The sequence below is a fragment of the Salvelinus alpinus genome, chromosome 11 (genome assembly GCF_045679555.1).
Source record: "Salvelinus alpinus chromosome 11, SLU_Salpinus.1, whole genome shotgun sequence".
Lineage (NCBI taxonomy): Eukaryota > Metazoa > Chordata > Actinopteri > Salmoniformes > Salmonidae > Salvelinus > Salvelinus alpinus.
The window spans coordinates 13339821-13349820 of NC_092096.1; the positions used below are offsets into that span (position 1 = coordinate 13339821).

At 50.1% G+C, this 10000-nt stretch overlaps 1 protein-coding gene across 2 annotated transcripts in view; it reads right to left on the reverse strand.

Moving 5' to 3' along the window:
- LOC139533593 (leucine-rich repeat-containing G-protein coupled receptor 5-like) overlaps nucleotides 1-10000 on the reverse strand; it is a 187018-nt gene that overhangs the window by 118105 nt on the left and 58913 nt on the right. The window lies entirely within an intron of this gene.

Here is a 10000-nt window from a genome sequence, read left to right on the forward strand (position 1 = left end):
AGCGGCGAGGGGAACGGCGAGGGGAACGGCGAGGGGAACGGCGAGGGGAACGGCGAGGGGAACGGCGAGGGGAACGGCGAGGGGAACGGCGAGGGGAGCGGCGAGGGGAACGGCGAGGGGAGCGGCGAGGGGAACGGCGAGGGGAACGGCGAGGGGAACGGCGAGGGGAACGGCGAGGGGAACGGCGAGGGGAACGGCGAGGGGAGCGGCGAGGGGAACGGCGAGGGGAACGGCGAGGGGAACGGCGAGGGGAGCGGCGAGGGGAACGGCGAGGGGAACGGCGAGGAGAACGGCGAGGGGAACGGCGAGGGGAGCGGCGAGGGGAACGGCGAGGGGAGCGGCGAGGGGAACGGCGAGGGGAACGGCGAGGGGAGCGGCGAGGGGAACGGCGAGGGGAGCAGCGAGGGAAAGGGGTCGACACAACACCCTAATGAGACACATCAAACACTAAGACGGAGGTGAACACATTCCCTCGACATGGCAGGGAGGTGGGGACTGAGGAGGGTGAACACATTCCCTTGGCATGGCAGGAAGGTGGGGACTGAGGAGGGTGAACACATTCCCTTGGCATGGCAGGAAGGTGGGGACTGAGGAGAGTGAACACATTCCCTTGGCATGGCAGGAAGGTGGGGACTGAGGAGGGTGAACACATTCCCTTGGCATGGCAGGGAGGTGGGGACTGAGGAGGGTGAACACATCCCCTTGGCATGGCAGGGAGGTGGGGACTGAGGAGGTCAACACATTCCCTTGGCATGGCAGGGAGGTGGGGACTGAGGAGGGTGAACACATTCCCTTGGCATGGCAGGGAGGTGGGGACTGAGGAGGGTGAACACATTCCCTTGGCTTGGCAGGAAGGTGGGGACTGAGGAGGTCAACACATTCCCTCGGCATGGCAGGGAGGTGGGGACTGAGGAGGGTGAACACATCCCCTTGGCATGGCAGGGAGGTGGGGACTGAGGAGGTCAACACATTCCCTTGGCATGGCAGGGAGGTGGGGACTGAGGAGGTCAACACATTCCCTTGGCATGGCAGGGAGGTGGGGACTGAGGAGGTCAACACATTCCCTTGGCATGGCAGGAAGGTGGGGACTGAGGAGGTCAACACATTCCCTTGGCATGGCAGGGAGGTGGGGACTGAGGAGGGTGAACACATCCCCTTGGCATGGCAGGAAGGTGGGGACTGAGGAGGTCAACACATTCCCTTGGCATGGCAGGGAGGTGGGGACTGAGGAGGGTGAACACATTCCCTTGGCATGGCAGGGAGGTGGGGACTGAGGAGGATGAACACATTCCCTTGGCATGGCAGGAAGGTGGGAACTGAGGAGGGTGAACACATTCCCTTGGCATGGCAGGAAGGTGGGGACTGAGGAGGGTGAACACATTCCCTTGGCATGGCAGGAAGGTGGGGACTGAGGAGGTCAACACATTCCCTTGGCATGGCAGGGAAGTGGGGACTGAGGAGGGTGAACACATTCCCTTGGCATTGCAGGAAGGTGGGGACTGAGGAGGTCAACACATTCCCTTGGCATGGCAGGGAGGTGGGGACTGAGGAGGTCAACACATTCCCTTGGCATGGCAGGAAGGTGGGGACTGAGGAGGGTGAACACATTCCCTTGGCATGGCAGGAAGGTGGGGACTGAGGAGGGTGAACACATTCCCTTGGCATTGCAGGAAGGTGGGGACTGAGGAGGTCAACACATTCCCTTGGCATGGCAGGAAGGTGGGGACTGAGGAGGGTGAACACATTCCCTTGGCATGGCAGGAAGGTGGGGACTGAGGAGAGTGAACACATTCCCTTGGCATGGCAGGGAGGTGGGGACTGAGGAGGTCAACACATTCCCTTGGCATGGCAGGAAGGTGGGGACTGAGGAGGGTGAACACATTCCCTTGGCATGGCAGGACGGTGGGGACTGAGGAGGTCAACACATTCCCTTGGCATGGCAGGGAGGTGGGGACTGAGGAGGGTCAACACTGACTGGCTGGGGGAGTGCACTGTGCAGTCAGTGGACCTGGGATAGAGTGGGACCTGGACAGCTCCCTATTCCCTATTATAGTACACTACGGCCCACAGGACTCTGGTCAAAAACAGTGCACTATAAATAGGGAATAGGGTGTCATTTGGGACACATATTACGACTCCTAGAAGTCCGAAAGAGGATGGTTTATAGTGTCTAGTTCCCACGGCCGTGGAGGCTGCAGCAAGGGGGACGGTGGTTAACACACACACACACACACACACACACACACACACACACACACACACACACACACACACACACACACACACACACACACACACACACACACACACACACACACACACCCCCACAGCCTCACACACTCAGCCACACACACCCACAGGCTCACACACTCAGCCACACACACACGCAGGCTCACACACTCAGCCACACACACACAATTGGTCCGAGAGCTATTTTATAGCGTTGACAGATGTTTATGTTAAGACCCCTGTTGGTGTCACTTCACTGGATACGCTGCTTTACTGCCCTGCTGTACTTTACTATGTCCCAAATGACACCCTATTCCCTAATAGTGCACTACTTTAGACCAGAGCCCTATTCCCTATATAGTTCCCTATGTAGTGCACTACTTTAGACCAGAGCCCTATTCCCTATATAGTGCACTACTTTAGACCAGAGCCCTATTCCCTATATAGTGCACTACTTTAGACCAGAGCCAATGGGCCCTGGTCTAAAGTAGTCCACCTTATTGAGTGCCATTTGGGATACAACATAATATTCAGAATAGGTTTTTCCAGCCTATAGATAAGAGTTAGTCAGAGTGAGGGGTGGACAGGACAGTATATCAGGGTCTTCAGATAAGAGTTAGTCAGAGTGAGGGGTGGACAGGACAGTATATCAGGGCCTTCAGGTAAGAGTTAGTCAGAGTGAGGGGTGGACAGGACAGTATATCAGGGCCTTCAGATAAGAGTTAGTCAGAGTGAGGGGTGGACAGGACAGTATATCAGGGCCTTCAGATAAGAGTTAGTCAGAGTGAGGGGTGGACAGGACAGTATATCAGGGCCTTCAGATAAGAGTTAGTCAGAGTGAGGGGTGGACAGGACAGTATATCAGGGCCTTCAGGTAAGAGTTAGTCAGAGTGAGGGGTGGACAGGACAGTATATCAGGGCCTTCAGATAAGAGTTAGTCAGAGTGAGGGGTGGACAGGACAGTATATCAGGGCCTTCAGATAAGAGTTAGTCAGAGTGAGGGGTGGACAGGACAGTATATCAGGGCCTTCAGATAAGAGTTAGTCAGAGTGAGGGATGGACAGGACAGTATATCAGGGCCTTCAGATAAGAGTTAGTCAGAGTGAGGGCTGGACAGGACAGTATATCAGGGCCTTCAGATAAGAGTTAGTCAGAGTGAGGGGTGGACAGGACAGTATATCAGGGCCTTCAGGTAAGAGTTAGTCAGATTGAGGGGTGGACAGGACAGTATATCAGGGCCTTCTGATAAGAGTTAGTCAGAGTGAGGGGTGGACAGGACAGTATATCAGGGCCTTCAGGTAAGAGTTAGTCAGAGTGAGGGGTGGACAGGACAGTATATCAGGGTCTTCAGATAAGAGTTAGTCAGAGTGAGGGGTGGACAGGACAGTATATCAGGGCCTTCAGATAAGAGTTAGTCAGAGTGAGGGGTGGACAGGACAGTATATCAGGGCTTTCAGATAAGAGTTAGTCAGAGTGAGGGGTGGACAGGACAGTATATCAGGGCCTTCAGGTAAGAGTTAGTCAGATTGAGGGGTGGACAGGACAGTATATCAGGGCCTTCAGATAAGAGTTAGTCAGAGTGAGGGGTGGACAGGACAGTATATCAGGGCTTTCAGATAAGAGTTAGTCAGAGTGAGGGGTGGACAGGACAGTATATCAGGGCCTTCAGATAAGAGTTAGTCAGAGTGAGGGGTGGACAGGACAGTATATCAGGGCCTTCAGATAAGAGTTAGTCAGAGTGAGGGGTGGACAGGACAGTATATCAGGGCCTTCAGATAAGAGTTAGTCAGAGTGAGGGGTGGACAGGACAGTATATCAGGGCTTTCAGATAAGAGTTAGTCAGAGTGAGGGGTGGACAGGACAGTATATCAGGGCTTTCAGATAAGAGTTAGTCAGAGTGAGGGGTGGACAGGACAGTATATCAGGGCTTTCAGATAAGAGTTAGTCAGAGTGAGGGGTGGACAGGACAGTATATCAGGGCCTTCAGATAAGAGTTAGTCAGAGTGAGGGGTGGACAGGACAGTATATCAGGGCCTTCAGATAAGAGTTAGTCAGAGTGAGGGGTGGACAGGACAGTATATCAGGGCCTTCAGATAAGAGTTAGTCAGAGTGAGGGGTGGACAGGACAGTATATCAGGGCCTTCAGATAAGAGTTAGTCAGAGTGAGGGGTGGACAGGACAGTATATCAGGGCCTTCAGATAAGAGTTAGTCAGAGCGAGGGGTGGACAGGACAGTATATCAGGGCCTTCAGATAAGAGTTAGTCAGAGTGAGGGGTGGACAGGACAGTATATCAGGGCCTTCAGATAAGAGTTAGTCAGAGTGAGGGGTGGACAGGACAGTATATCAGGGCCTTCAGATAAGAGTTAGTCAGAGTGAGGGGTGGACAGGACAGTATATCAGGGCTTTCAGATAAGAGTTAGTCAGAGTGAGGGGTGGACAGGACAGTATATCAGGGCCTTCAGATAAGAGTTAGTCAGAGTGAGGGGTGGACAGGACAGTATATCAGGGCCTTCAGATAAGAGTTAGTCAGAGTGAGGGGTGGACAGGACAGTATATCAGGGCCTTCAGATAAGAGTTAGTCAGAGTGAGGGGTGGACAGGACAGTATATCAGGGCTTTCAGATAAGAGTTAGTCAGAGTGAGGGGTGGACAGGACAGTATATCAGGGCTTTCAGATAAGAGTTAGTCAGAGTGAGGGGTGGACAGGACAGTATATCAGGGCTTTCAGATAAGAGTTAGTCAGAGTGAGGGGTGGACAGGACAGTATATCAGGGCCTTCAGATAAGAGTTAGTCAGAGTGAGGGGTGGACAGGACAGTATATCAGGGCCTTCAGATAAGAGTTAGTCAGAGTGAGGGGTGGACAGGACAGTATATCAGGGCCTTCAGATAAGAGTTAGTCAGAGTGAGGGGTGGACAGGACAGTATATCAGGGCCTTCAGATAAGAGTTAGTCAGAGTGAGGGGTGGACAGGACAGTATATCAGGGCCTTCAGATAAGAGTTAGTCAGAGCGAGGGGTGGACAGGACAGTATATCAGGGCCTTCAGATAAGAGTTAGTCAGAGTGAGGGGTGGACAGGACAGTATATCAGGGCCTTCAGATAAGAGTTAGTCAGAGTGAGGGGTGGACAGGACAGTATATCAGGGCCTTCAGATAAGAGTTAGTCAGAGTGAGGGGTGGACAGGACAGTATATCAGGGCCTTCAGATAAGAGTTAGTCAGAGTGAGGGGTGGACAGGACAGTATATCAGGGCCTTCAGATAAGAGTTAGTCAGAGTGAGGGGTGGACAGGACAGTATATCAGGGCCTTCAGATAAGAGTTAGTCAGAGCGAGGGGTGGACAGGACAGTATATCAGGGCCTTCAGATAAGAGTTAGTCAGAGTGAGGGGTGGACAGGACAGTATATCAGGGCCTTCAGATAAGAGTTAGTCAGAGTGAGGGGTGGACAGGACAGTATATCAGGGCCTTCAGATAAGAGTTAGTCAGAGTGAGGGGTGGACAGGACAGTATATCAGGGCTTTCAGATAAGAGTTAGTCAGAGCGAGGGGTGGACAGGACAGTATATCAGGGCCTTCAGATAAGAGTTAGTCAGAGTGAGGGGTGGACAGGACAGTATATCAGGGCCTTCAGATAAGAGTTAGTCAGAGTGAGGGGTGGACAGGACAGTATATCAGGGCCTTCAGATAAGAGTTAGTCAGAGTGAGGGGTGGACAGCACAGTATATCAGGGCCTTCAGATAAGAGTTAGTCAGAGTGAGGGGTGGACAGGACAGTATATCAGGGCCTTCAGATAAGAGTTAGTCAGAGTGAGGGGTGGACAGGACAGTATATCAGGACCTTCAGATAAGAGTTAGTCAGAGTGTGGGGTGGACAGGACAGTATATCAGGGCCTTCAGATAAGAGTTAGTCAGAGTGTGGGGTGGACAGGACAGTATATCAGGGCCTTCAGATAAGAGTTAGTCAGAGTGAGGGGTGGACAGGACAGTATATCAGGGCCTTCAGATAAGAGTTAGTCAGAGTGAGGGGTGGACAGGACAGTATATCAGGGCCTTCAGATAAGAGTTAGTCAGAGTGAGGGGTGGACAGGACAGTATATCAGGGCCTTCAGATAAGAGTTAGTCAGAGTGAGGGGTGGACAGGACAGTATATCAGGGCTTTCAGATAAGAGTTAGTCAGAGCGAGGGGTGGACAGGACAGTATATCAGGGCCTTCAGATAAGAGTTAGTCAGAGCGAGGGGTGGACAGGACAGTATATCAGGGCCTTCAGATAAGAGTTAGTCAGAGTGAGGGGTGGACAGGACAGAATATCAGGGCCTTCAGATAAGAGTTAGTCAGAGTGAGGGGTGGACAGCACAGTATATCAGGGCCTTCAGATAAGAGTTAGTCAGAGTGAGGGGTGGACAGGACAGTATATCAGGGCCTTCAGATAAGAGTTAGTCAGAGTGAGGGGTGGACAGGACAGTATATCAGGACCTTCAGATAAGAGTTAGTCAGAGTGTGGGGTGGACAGGACAGTATATCAGGGCCTTCAGATAAGAGTTAGTCAGAGTGAGGGGTGGACAGGACAGTATATCAGGGCCTTCAGATAAGAGTTAGTCAGAGCGAGGGGTGGACAGGACAGTATATCAGGGCCTTCAGATAAGAGTTAGTCAGAGTGAGGGGTGGACAGGACAGTATATCAGGACCTTCAGATAAGAGTTAGTCAGAGTGAGGGGTGGACAGGACAGTATATCAGGGCCTTCAGATAAGAGTTAGTCAGAGTGTGGGGTGGACAGGACAGTATATCAGGGCCTTCAGATAAGAGTTAGTCAGAGTGAGGGGTGGACAGGACAGTATATCAGGGCCTTCAGATAAGAGTTAGTCAGAGCGAGGGGTGGACAGGACAGTATATCAGGGCCTTCAGATAAGAGTTAGTCAGAGTGAGGGGTGGACAGGACAGTATATCAGGGCCTTCAGATAAGAGTTAGTCAGAGCGAGGGGTGGACAGGACAGTATATCAGGGCCTTCAGATAAGAGTTAGTCAGAGTGAGGGGTGGACAGGACAGTATATCAGGGCCTTCAGATAAGAGTTAGTCAGAGCGAGGGGTGGACAGGACAGTATATCAGGGCCTTCAGATAAGAGTTAGTCAGAGTGAGGGGTGGACAGGACAGTATATCAGGGCCTTCAGATAAGAGTTAGTCAGAGCGAGGGGTGGACAGGACAGTATATCAGGGCCTTCAGATAAGAGTTAGTCAGAGTGAGGGGTGGACAGGACAGTATATCAGGGCCTTCAGATAAGAGTTAGTCAGAGCGAGGGGTGGACAGGACAGTATATCAGGGCCTTCAGATAAGAGTTAGTCAGAGTGAGGGGTGGACAGGACAGTATATCAGGGCCTTCAGATAAGAGTTAGTCAGAGTGAGGGGTGGACAGGACAGTATATCAGGGCCTTCAGATAAGAGTTAGTCAGAGTGAGGGATGGACAGGACAGTATATCAGGGCCTTCAGATAAGAGTTAGTCAGAGTGAGGGATGGACAGGACAGTATATCAGGGCCTTCAGATAAGAGTTAGTCAGAGTGAGGGGTGGACAGGACAGTATATCAGGGCCTTCAGATAAGAGTTAGTCAGAGTGAGGGGTGGACAGGACAGTATATCAGGGCCTTCAGATAAGAGTTAGTCAGAGTGAGGGGTGGACAGGACAGTATATCAGGGCCTTCAGATAAGAGTTAGTCAGAGTGAGGGGTGGACAGGACAGTATATCAGGGCCTTCAGATAAGAGTTAGTCAGAGTGAGGGGTGGACAGGACAGTATATCAGGGCCTTCAGATAAGAGTTAGTCAGAGTGAGGGATGGACAGGACAGTATATCAGGGCCTTCAGATAAGAGTTAGTCAGAGTGAGGGGTGGACAGGACAGTATATCAGGGCCTTCAGATAAGAGTTAGTCAGAGTGAGGGATGGACAGGACAGTATATCAGGGCCTTCAGATAAGAGTTAGTCAGAGTGAGGGATGGACAGGACAGTATATCAGGGCCTTCAGATAAGAGTTAGTCAGAGTGAGGGGTGGACAGGACAGTATATCAGGGCCTTCAGATAAGAGTTAGTCAGAGTGAGGGCTGGACAGGACAGTTAAATAACAGCGTCTGTAATACCAAGAGGAGGAACACACACATGGTTCTGAGCTCCTCCGGTCACCAAGCCAACACAACGGGGCTCGCTATTTACACAGAGTCAACAACAACAACAAGAACAACAACCATGTCAGGAATAAACACACAACTACCTGTCCACAACCACAGATGGACTGTTACACAGTCAAATGGTATACGTCTCCTTCTATCATTAACAGTTGCTTTTGTCCATCTTATTATCTAGATAGTCTCTGGGAAGCTGAAGTGTCCATCTAGTTATCTAGATAATTACAGTCTCTGAGAAGCTGAAGTGTCCATCTAATTATCTAGATAGTCTCTGGGAAGCTGAGGTGTCCATCTAATTATCTAGATCGTCTCTGGGAAGCTGAAGTGTCCATCTAATTATCTAGATAGTCTCTGAGAAGCTGAAGTGTCCATCTAATTATCTAGATAGTCTCTGAGAAGCTGAAGTGTCCAATCTAATTATCTAGATAGTCTCTGAGAAGCTGAAGTGTCCATCTAATTATCTAGATAGTCTCTGAGAAGCTGAAGTGTCCAATCTAATTATCTAGATGGTCTCTGGGAAGCTGAAGTGTCCATCTAATTATCTAGATAGTCTCTGGGAAGCTGAAGTGTCCATCTAATTATCTAGATAGTCTCTGAGAAGCTGAAGTGTCCATCTAATTATCTAGATAGTCTCTGAGAAGCTGAAATGTCCATCTAATTATCTAGATAGTCTCTGAGAAGCTGAAGTGTCCATCTAATTATCTAGATAGTCTATGAGAAGCTGAAGTGTCCATCTAATTATCTAGATAGTCTCTGAGAAGCTGAACTGTCCATCTAATTATCTAGATAGTCTCTGAGAAGCTGAACTGTCCATCTAATTATCTAGATAGTCTCTGAGAAGCTGAAGTGTCCATCTAATTATCTAGAGTCTCTGAGAAGCTGAAGTGTCCTTCTAATTATCTAGATAGTCTATGAGAAGCTGAAGTGTCCATCTATTTATCTAGATAGTCTATGAGAAGCTGAAGTGTCCATCTATTTATCTAGATAGTCTATGATAAGTTGAAGTGTCCATCTAATTATCTAGATAGTCTCTGAGAAGCTGAAGTGTCCATCTAATTATCTAGATAGTCTCTGAGAAGCTGAAGTGTCCATCTAATTATCTAGATAGTCTCTGAGAAGCTGAAGTGTCCATCTGTTTATCTAGATAGTCTATGAGAAGCTGAAGTGTCCATCTAATTATCTAGATAGTCTCTGAGAAGCTGAAGTGCTGCATTGTGGTTCTGAAACTCCTCTGGTTACGGGGCCAGGCCAACAGCACAGTGTGATTTACAGCTTCCCTGCTTGTTTTAGTTGGAAGGTTGTCAGGTCTGTTGTATTACAGTAGGCAGACAGACATATGAGGCAGAGGGACTCAAATCATGTAAATGTGTGTCTGTCTGAACACAGTGAAATGGCCTGTCTTCACAAATGTGATTTCCAGCTACAGTGGTGGCTTAGCGTACAAGTCACAGCCAATCTGCTCTCTCATCACTACACCTGTGGTGCTGTTATTTGGACAACACCACAACAGATGGTAACTAATGATCATTTTTTTCACGATTTATTTTATTTTATTGGGATCCCCATTAGCTGTTGAAGAAGCAGCTGCTATTCGTCCTG